Genomic DNA, 10,461 nt, shown 5'->3' with positions numbered 1-10,461 from the left:
GATCTTGGCTTTTGTTGTGGTTGTGGTTTAAAGGCCAATGCTCTATGTGCCCTTTCTATTTCCATTTCTTGCTGTACTTCTGGACATCCTAGGATCCTAGGGATCCAATCTTTTATAAACTCTCTCATATTCTTGCCTTCTTCATCTTCCTTAAGGCCCACTATCTTTATGTTATTTCTTCTGTTATAGTTTTCCATTATATCTATTTTCTGAGCTAACAGCTCTTGTGTCTCTTTAACTTTTTTATTAGATTCCTCTAATTTCGTTTTTAAGTCTTCTACCTCCATTTCTACTGCTGCTTCTCGTTCTTCCACCTTGTCCATTCTTTTTCCCATTTCTGATAAGGTCATATCTATTTTATTCATTTTCTCTTCTGTATTGTTTATTCTTCTTCTTAAATCATTAAATTCTTGCGCTTGCCATTCTTTAAATGACTCCATGTATTCTTTAATAAGAGAAAGTATATCCTTTATCTTGCCTTTCCCTTTTTCTTCTATTTCACTGTACTCTTCCTCTTCTCTTCTTCTTCCTCTGGGTTGGCCATCTGTTGTTTCTTTGTTGTCCTTTTCTTCTCTTCTTTCTTGTTTTCGTTGTCTTCTATATTCTCCTCTTGCTGCAGGTGTTCTGCAGCTGTCGTTGCCGGCTGTGGAGATCGACTCCCCAGCTGGTCACCCCTCCCGTCGGTGTGTTTTTTTGCATGCGCATCACGCATGCGCGAGGAGTCGTGCATGCGCGGTTGCGCACTTTGACTCGGCTCAGCGAGCCAGTTTTGTAGTCCACTTTCTACCGACCTGAGGGAGCGGGTTTCTCTCTCCACCGCGGGCCTCTTCGAACAGGTAAGGCCTTTTCCTTCATCTTCCGTTGTCTTCTCTTCCTCTCTTCTTACTGTTGGTTTCGACTTTTCTTTTTTCGTTGCCATCTTCTTTCCACCTTTATATTCACTTTACTTTGATTTTTATTTCTGTGCCTTTGTGTTTTGCTTTGTTTTTTCTGACTTTTCTGGAGAGGGCTGGAGTTCACCGTCCGGCCACTACTCCATCACGTGACTCCCCCAGAATTTAATTCAGTTAAGGGAATTCTACATGATAAAGGTTACAAGTTTGCCCTTCGATGCCCTGTGATTTTGAAGCGTTTTGTTTCGGGACAATAGAACAGATTCTTTACCTCAAGCGGAAGGATTTGCTGAGTCTTCCTGAAGCTCGGACCTTAGTCATGACCACGGACTTGATGCAATGAACGTTCTCCCTTTAATTTCATGATTGAGATGGAAGAATTTGACAATATATTCTTCTTTTATTTCTGAGTTGCTACTTTAATTATGGTTAACTAATTAATTTCTATTAACTAAGTGATTAGAGCTGATATATTGAATGTACCAAGGGAGCTGGGAGGAGTGGATTTCTGTGAGGTGGTGTGTGTGTGTCTGTAGGATGGAGGGAATTGGTGTTGTATTAGACAACACTCATTGGGATTTTCTCAATACTGTTGTCGGGATCAACTTTTGCCAACACACATCTTTGTGCTTTTGCCTTTTTCTTTGTTCTTTTTTCTAGAGGCGGCGCATCTGGATACATGGATTTTTGTTGGATTTGGAGGAGACCTGCAGGACGACTGAAGGAGAGGGACCGATAAATATTCGGTTGAGGTTGGTAGGGTGGATTGCGTTTTTTAATGTTAATTGGGAGTGGACGTGCCCTTTTCTTCAGGAAACCGTCTACCTTCAGTCCATTCAGTTTACTAAGCTCGACCTCTCTCATCAACCTGACTGGTGCTTCATTCCATTTCCCGAGGCCTCTGACTATCAGGTCCATTGTTACTGTCATCCTCAGTGGAGACTGACACAAAATTTTGTGAAGAGAATAAAAATAAGAAATCAAAGAAACAACAGATGACCAACCCAGAGGAAGAAGAACAGCATCAAGACACTTCTAATAAAAATAAGAAGACCAAAAATACCCAACAAAATAAAACGAAAAACCCAACAAGAAACCCAGAAGAGACAGAGGTAAAGGACACAGATCCTGGAGTGGACTCAGAAGAAGAGGAAGAACACAGAGAAATGGAAGATGAAGGGAAGGGCAAGTACATGGATATTTTTTTTAAAGAATATATGGAATCACTAAAAGAATGGCAATCACAAGAATTCAGTGAAATAAAAAGAAGAATAAAAAGTACAGAAGAAAAAATGAATAGATTAGAGATGGTCATGTCAGATATAGGAAAAAGAGTGGACAAGGTGGAAGAACGAGAAACAGCCGTAGAAATGGAAGTAGAGGACTTAAAAAAGAAATTAGAAGAATCTGATAAAAAAGTTAAAAAGACACAAGAGCTGTTAGCTCAGAAGATAGATATAATGGAAAATTATAATAGAAGAAACAATATAAAGATAGTGGGCCTTAAGGAAGATGAAGAAGGCAAAAATATGAGAGAATTTATAAAAGAATTGATCCCCAAGGTACAGGAAGACCAGAATTACAGGAAGAAATGGAAATAGAAAGGACACATAGAACATTAGCCCCTAAACCACAACCACAACAAAAACCAAGATCCATTTTAGTAAAATTCCTAAGATATACAACAAGAGAAAATATATTGGAGAAGGCAATGAGGAAAATAAGAGAAGACAAAAAGCCACTGGAATATAAAGGTCAAAAAATTTTTTTCTATCCAGACATAAGTTTTGAACTCCTGAAGAAGAGGAAGGAGTTTAATACAGCAAAAGCGATCCTATGGAAAAAAGGATATAAATTTATGGTAAAGTACCCAGCGGAACTTAAAATAATTATTCCAGGGCAGCAAAACAGACTATTCTCGGATCTGGAGGAAGCACGAAAATTTGCAGAACAACTACAAAACAGACAGAGAGATGAAGAGATCTAACGAGAGCAAAAATGACCACGAACTATATGTATGTGTGTATGTAGGTATATTTTATATATATATATATATATATGTATATGTGTGTATGTATCTGAAAAGGGAAAGAAAGGGAAGAAAGGAAGCAAGGAGGGAATTAAGAGAGTGACCTTTGTTATATATGAAGATTAAAATCTTTTCTGGGGGGGCTGGGTGGGGAAGAATTACGGTCACTGCGAAATCAGTTGACGCTTGCGAGCAGATTCGCAAATCCAAATGGAGGGGAGATGTGGTTGCCCGACAAGGGACAAAGGGCCTCAGGAAGGGGAGGGGATAGTGGAGTTAAAGGAATCTTAGATATGAGAATAAGGGAAATGTTTTATGTTTTAGAAATGTTGTCTTATAAACTGTTCAAAAAAAGAAAGCAGAAATGGATAAGAAGGGAAGGTGATGATGAGGAAACGGAAAGGGAAGATAATCAAAGTATGAAATGGCTATGTTGAACTATATGACTTCAAATATTAATGAAATACATAACCAAATCAAAAGGAAGAAACTGTTAAATTTACTGAAAAAAGAAAAAATTGATATAGCATTCGTACAAGAAACACACTTAACTGAAGTGGAACACAAGAAATTAAAGAGAGATTGGGTAGGACACGTAACAGCAGCGTCGTATAATTCAAAAGCTAGAGGAGTAGCTATATTAATCAGTAAAAATGTACCAATTAAAATAGAAGAGGAAATAATAGATCCAGCAGGGAGATATGTAATGATAAAATGTCAGATATATTCAGAATTTTGGAATTTACTCCATGTATATTCACCTAACGAAGAAGATCAAAAATTTATGCAAGATATTTTTTTGAAGATAGCAGATACGCAAGAGAACATACTAATAGGAGGGGATTTTAACCTTAATTTGGATTCAAACATGGATAAAACTGGAAAAAAAACTAACAGAAAGAACAAAGTAAACAAATTTATAATTAAATCGATGCAAGAAATGCTATTTTTGGATATATGGAGGAAACAACACCCAAAGGAAAAGGAATATTCATATTATTCGGGTAGACATAAAACATACTCAAGAATAGACCTATTCCTGTTATCAGCTCGCATGCAAGACAGAGTTAGGAAAACGGAATATAAAGCTAGACTATTATCGGACCATTCACCCCTGATATTGACAATAGAGTTAGAGGACATCCCTCCAAAAATGTATAGATGGAGATTAAACTCCATGCTACTTAAAAGACAGGATTTTAGAGAATTAATTGAACGACAAATTAAAATGTACTTTGAAATAAATACGGAATCAGTGAAAGATAAGTTTATACTATGGGACGCAATGAAAGCGTTCATCAGAGGGCAAATAATAAGTTACGTAACCAAGATGAAGAAGGACTACAATCGGGAAACAGAGCAGTTGGAAAGGGAAATAGCAAATATAGAAAAAGAATTAGCAATGAAGGAAGATACAACTAAAAGAAGAGAATTGGCGGGTAAAAAAATAAAATATGAAACACTACAAACATATAAGGTGGAGAAGAACATAATGAAGACAAAACAGAAATATTATGAACTAGGGGAAAAAACGCACATAATTCTAGCATGGCAGCTTAAGACAGAACAAGCTAAGAAAATGGTATTGGCATCAAGGAAAAAAGACAAACAAATTACATATAATCCAAAAGAAATTAAGGAAAACTTTAGAGAATTCTATGAATGATTATACTGAACTGAAAAGGAAGGGAAAGAAGGGAAAATAGATGAATTTCTAACTAAAATTGAACTACCGAAATTACAAACAGAGGAGCAAAATAAATTAATAAAACTATTTGAAATAGAAGAATTACAGGAGATATTAAAAAAACTACCGAACAATAAAACACCAGGAGAAGATGGATTACCAATAGAATTCTATAAAACATTTAAAGACTTATTAATTCCTCCCCTCCTGGAAGTAATCAACTAGATTGATAAAACACAAAGCTTACCAGATTCATGTAAAACAGCAATAATTACAGTAATACCAAAGACAGGAAAAGATCCACTTGCACCAGCGTCATATTGACCAATATCTCTACTTAACACAGATTATAAGATAATAGCTAAACTATTAGCAAACAGATTGGCCGACAATGTACCAAAAATAGTAAATCTAGACCAAACTGGATTTATTAAAAAAAGACGAGCAACAGACAATATCTGTAAATTTATTAACTTAATTCATGCAGTAGAAGGAAATAAAACTCCAACAGTACCGGTTGCTTTAGACGCAGAGAAGGCCTTTGACAGAGTAGAATGGAATAATTTATTCCAAGTACTACAAATATTCAGCTTACCAGAGAAATATATTAATTGGATTAAAGCATTATATAAGGGGCCATTGGCGAAAGTGACAGTAAGTGGATATATATCAAAACAATTTAACTTAAGCAGATCAACAAGGCAGAGATGTCCACTATCTCCCTCACTGTTCGCGTTAGCTATAGAACCACTAGCAGAACTGATAAGAACAGAAAATAAAATAAAAGGGATAAAAATAAAAGAGAAGGAATATAAAATCAGTCTATTTGCAATGACGTTATAATATAGTCTGAGGTTACCAGAGGGAAGTAATTTTGAATATGTGATTACAGACACAATGATAATCAAAAGATTTATAACAAATATGTATATTAAACTGCAAGAAAAGGAGAATGACGAAACAAATGGTAAAACTAAACAAAAATGGGAACAAGATTTAAATATAAAGATAAAAAAGGAAACATGGGAGAAGTTATGTTCTGGAACGATGAGAAATACAATAAATATGAGGTTACGTATGATACAATATAACTGGATACACAGGCTATACATTACACCTCAAAAGTTAAATAAATGGGACCCAACAGTATCTGACAGATGTTTTCGCTGTAAAAAGGAAATGGGAACAACAATTCATGCAATTTGGACATGTGAGAAAGTGAAAAAATTTTGGGAAGATCTAAACCAGATATTAAATAAAATCACAAAAAGCAATATACCAAAAAACCCAGAGATCTTCCTCCTAAGTAATACAAGAAGTAAAGATCTTGGCCTCGATTTGGATGGTGCACAAAAAAGATTTGTTAGGATAGCCCTAGCTGTAGCAAAAAAATGTATTATGTCAACCTAGAAATTAGAAGATATCTTGAGAATACAACAATGGTATATAGAAATGAATAAATGTATTCCATTAGAAAAAATAACCTATAATTTAGGAAATAATATTACAATATTTGAACAAATATGGGAGCCCTACATGAAACACAATAGAGAAAACCTACCGGGGACATCTACCACCTAAAATGACAGAAGGAGAAGAGAATGAAAAGAACTGACTCAGTGGAATTTCTTGTTTATTTTTATTGAGTGACAACATTGTTTGACGGGTTTAATGTATCTTATAGATTGAACTTCAAATAAATGGGAGGGGAGGGAGGGAGGGAGGGAAGGGAGGGGGAAAAGGGGGAGAAAATGACACTATATATTCAAGAAGAAAAATGTCTGTATGTATCTTGGTCAATATGGTTTATAGTGTGAAAAATAAAAAAAATTTAAAAAAACCTAGCGCCCGAACCTTCCTCACCAACCTTCCATGTGGAACCTTATCGAAGGCCTTACTGAAATCCATATAGACAACATCTACTGCTCTACCCACATCAACCTTCTTAGTCACCTCCTCAAAAAATTCAACAAGATTTGAAAAACATGACCTTACCCGCAGTCTCTGTATAAGTATCTTTTCTAGATACTTATACTTATTATTTCTAAGAATACTTTCCATTAGTTTACCCACCACTGACGTCAAACTTACTGGCCGATAATTGCTGGACCTACACCTGGAGCCCTTTTTAAACAGAGGAAGCACATTTGTTACACGCCAATCCCGCGGCACCATGTCCCTCTCTAGTGACTTTTTAAAAATTACTATCAGAGCCTCCATTATTTCCTCCCTGACTTCCTTCAAGGTCCTGGGGAAAATCCTGTTGGGTTCCAGAAACTTATCCACCTTTATATGCCTCAAAAGTTCCAATACAGAGGAGCCACGTGATGGTGTAATAGCCGGTCCGGAAAACCAGCCCTCTCCAGGAAAATAGGAAAAAAGTTAGGAAAAAGCAAAACATAACAAAAATAAAATATAAGAAATAGAAGATAAAGATACAGAGAAGAGAAAGAAGGTGGCTCCCAAAAAGGAGAAAGTCAAAACAATTGGGAAAAAAGAAGTAAAAAAAGTCACTGGAGAAGGTAGAAGAAGGCCTTACCTCCAGGAAGCAACAGGACGCTGTGGTGGCGAGGAGTGCCCGACCCTCGAGGTCAGTGCCTGCCCTGCAGAGTCGCGACCCACCAGCCGGTGCACTACAAAAATGGCTCTCGGAGCCAAACAAAAGTGCGCAATGAAAGGAGAAAGAGGACACCGGCGGGAAGGGGGCTCAGCTGAGGAGCGGGCTGTCACAGAGCGAACAGCTGAGGGATGCCCGACCCCAGGGCTCTCAGCTGGAGGACAAGGAAGACAGCAGAAGAGGGAGCAACGAAACAGACGTGGAAGACAAACGGAGGAAAGATCAACAAGAAGACCAATGTCAGGAAGCACAACAGACGAGCAGCCCAAGGGGGGAGGACCAGCAACAAGAGGCCCAGCAAAAAGAGGCCTGACAAAAAGATACAAGCAGCTCATCAGGAAAAACAGAAGAGACACAGACACAAAGAAGAGAAGAAGATACAAACACAAGTACAGACACAGAAGAAGAAGAAGACCAAGATCTTCACAGATGGACAGGTAAAACTGATGGACAGAATATAGATAAAGCCTTTTTTGAAGAACAAATGAGAGCATTAAAAGAATGGTTAGCATTAGAGTTTAATGCAATTAAAAGAAAAATGAAAAGAACAGAAGATAAAATGTAAAGTTTAGAGCTGGTCATGACAGAAATAGGGAAAAGAGTAGAGAGTGTGGAAGAGCGGGAAATGGCTGTAGAAATGGAAGTAAATGACTTAAGAGAAAAATTGGAAGAAAGTGACAAAAAAAATTAGAGACACAAGAGTTGTTATCTTAGAAAATTGATACGTTGGAAAATTATAGTAGGCGAAACAACATAAAAATAGTGGGCCTGAAAGAAGGTGAAGAAGGCAGAGACATGAAGGAATTTATAAAAGGATGGATCCCGAAAGTCCTGGGAACGACAGAAATGGAAATAGATAAGGCACACAGAGCATTAGCTCCGAAACCACAGACAGAAGATCCATCTTACTAAAATTTTTGAGATATGCAACAAGAGAAAATATACCAGAGCGGGCAAAGAATAAAGTTAGAGAAGATAATAAGCCATTGGAATACAAGGGTCAAAAAATATTTTTTTATCCAGACATAAGTTTTGAACTCTTAGAGGAGGAAGGAGTTTAATACAGCAAAAACGATTTTATGGAAAAAAGTTACTAATTTATGTTAAGACATCCAGCCGTGCTTAAAATGTTTATACCCAGGGAGCAAAACAGATTGTTCCCTGATCCAGAGAAAGCGCAAGAATTCGCAGAACTTTTGCAGGACAGAAGAAGAGATGAAGGATGTAACAAGAATGAAGAACGATGATAAAGTATATATAAAGATGTAAAAACAATGTATAGGTAAAGAACTAAAGAGGGAAAAGAGAAGGGGAGTAAGGGGGGGGGAGAGAGAGTGACGACGTCAAGGTGCTCACCTTCCCCCCCCCCCCCCCCCCCCGAGAATGTCATGAACTCGATCTGTGATATCTCGGTCCCTGGCACCAGGAGGCAACAGACCACCTGGGGTACTCAATCTCCTCCAATGAACCTCTCATTGGTCCTCCTGTGGAACCCCCCTCCTCCCTTCCCTTAACCACAGGAGCAGACTCCATGCCAGAGACCTGATCTCCATGGCTTGTCCCTGGTAGATCGTCAGCCCCGCCAACAGTATCCAAAATGGAATAGTTGTTGTTGAGGGGAATGGCCACAGGGTGCCCTGCATTTTCTGCGTGCTCCCTTTCCCTCTCCGGACTGTCACCCATCTACCTTCTTCCTGCCTCCTACATGTGATAGTGTCCCTGTAAGTCCTGTCTATCACCCCCCTCTGTCTCCCAAATGATCCGGAGTTCATCCAACTCCAGCTCGTCCCTTAACTCCATTTGTCAGGAGCTGTAGCTGGATGCACTTCTCACAGATGAGGTTGTCAGGGATACTGCTGGCATTCCCTGGCAACCACATCCTGCAAGAGCATTCCCCTTCCTGGACTGCCATTCCCCTGCCTGGGCTGCCATTCCCCTGCCTGGGCTGCCATTCCCCTGCCTGGGCTGCCTTTCCCCTGCCTGGGCACCATTCCTCTGCCTGGGTACCATTTCCACACCTGGGCTGATATTCCCAATGTTTATGGCAAGAGGAAGAAAATATACGATATGTGAAACTGCCCCTGACCTGTGCTGACCTGCTGAATCCATTTGGCTCCTCAAAAATGGTGGCCCTTTCATACTGAAGCCCAACTTGCCGAAGCCCCTTGAACCACCTCAGCCCAACTCGCCAAAGCCCCTTGAGTCACCGAAGCCCAACTCACCGAAGCCCCTCGAGCCACCTCAGCCCCTCACCTCAGCCCCTCAAACCACCGAAGCCCAACTCGCCAAAGCTCCTCGAGCCACCGAAGCCCCTCGAGCCACCATAGCCCAACTCACAGAAGCCCCTTGAGTCACCTTGATCACTCCACTGATGACCACTCCTCTGACTTGTGTTGGAAGGGGGTCACCTGGTGATACATCCACCAATCATCAGCTTGTCAATATTAACCTGGTGATAAACCGAAATGCTGCCTTTCCTGTTTGTGGTGTGATAACGAGCGAGTGCCATGAACAGGTCATGGGATGAGAGGAGCGAGATGATGCCCCGTAGAGACAGAGAAAGAGAAGTAAAAGAGAGTCCCTTCAGAGACATCGAGTGACCGTGGATTCATGCCCAACACTGCAGATCCAAACCTCTGACTCAATCAGAAGCTTCCAGCCCCTGAGGCCCTTAAAGTGCTCTTCTTGCCCTCAGGACCCTCTTGAATCCCAGCTCCGACACCTGGTTTGCACGAGCCACTTGCCTTCAGCCCATGCAGGTTCCCCAACCGCAAGTCACCCATGGTCTGTGCAGGTCCCTCGGCCACTGAGCCCCTCGTTGGTCCACTGATGTCTCTGTCCTGTGGGGTCATCTCCTCCACTTCTCCTTCTCAACAGTGAGGTGTTCTTCATTTCTCGTGCCCTGCACTGGTCCACTGTCCCCCCTGGAGTCCGCAACCCCATGTGGCCATTGCTGAGCAAAGGAGCCACCCTCTTGGGCACAGACCCCATGGCTACAGAATTGAAATTAAAACAGTCTACTCCTCTAACAAGCCAGTAAAAGCCCATATGTACCGTCAGCAGGACCTAAATCCAACCATCATCCTTCAAGGTCGCCGCAGAGGGTGATTGGATAGTTAAGAAGGTCTATGGGATGCTGGGGTTCATTCATGGGGGATTGAGTTCAGGAGTAGAGAGGTCATGGTGCAACTCTACAAATCTCTGGTGAGAACCCACTTAGAGAATTGTGTTCAGT

The sequence above is a fragment of the Narcine bancroftii genome, chromosome 6 (assembly GCF_036971445.1).
Source record: "Narcine bancroftii isolate sNarBan1 chromosome 6, sNarBan1.hap1, whole genome shotgun sequence".
Lineage (NCBI taxonomy): Eukaryota > Metazoa > Chordata > Chondrichthyes > Torpediniformes > Narcinidae > Narcine > Narcine bancroftii.
Note: the sequence above shows the minus strand (reverse complement) of the source record.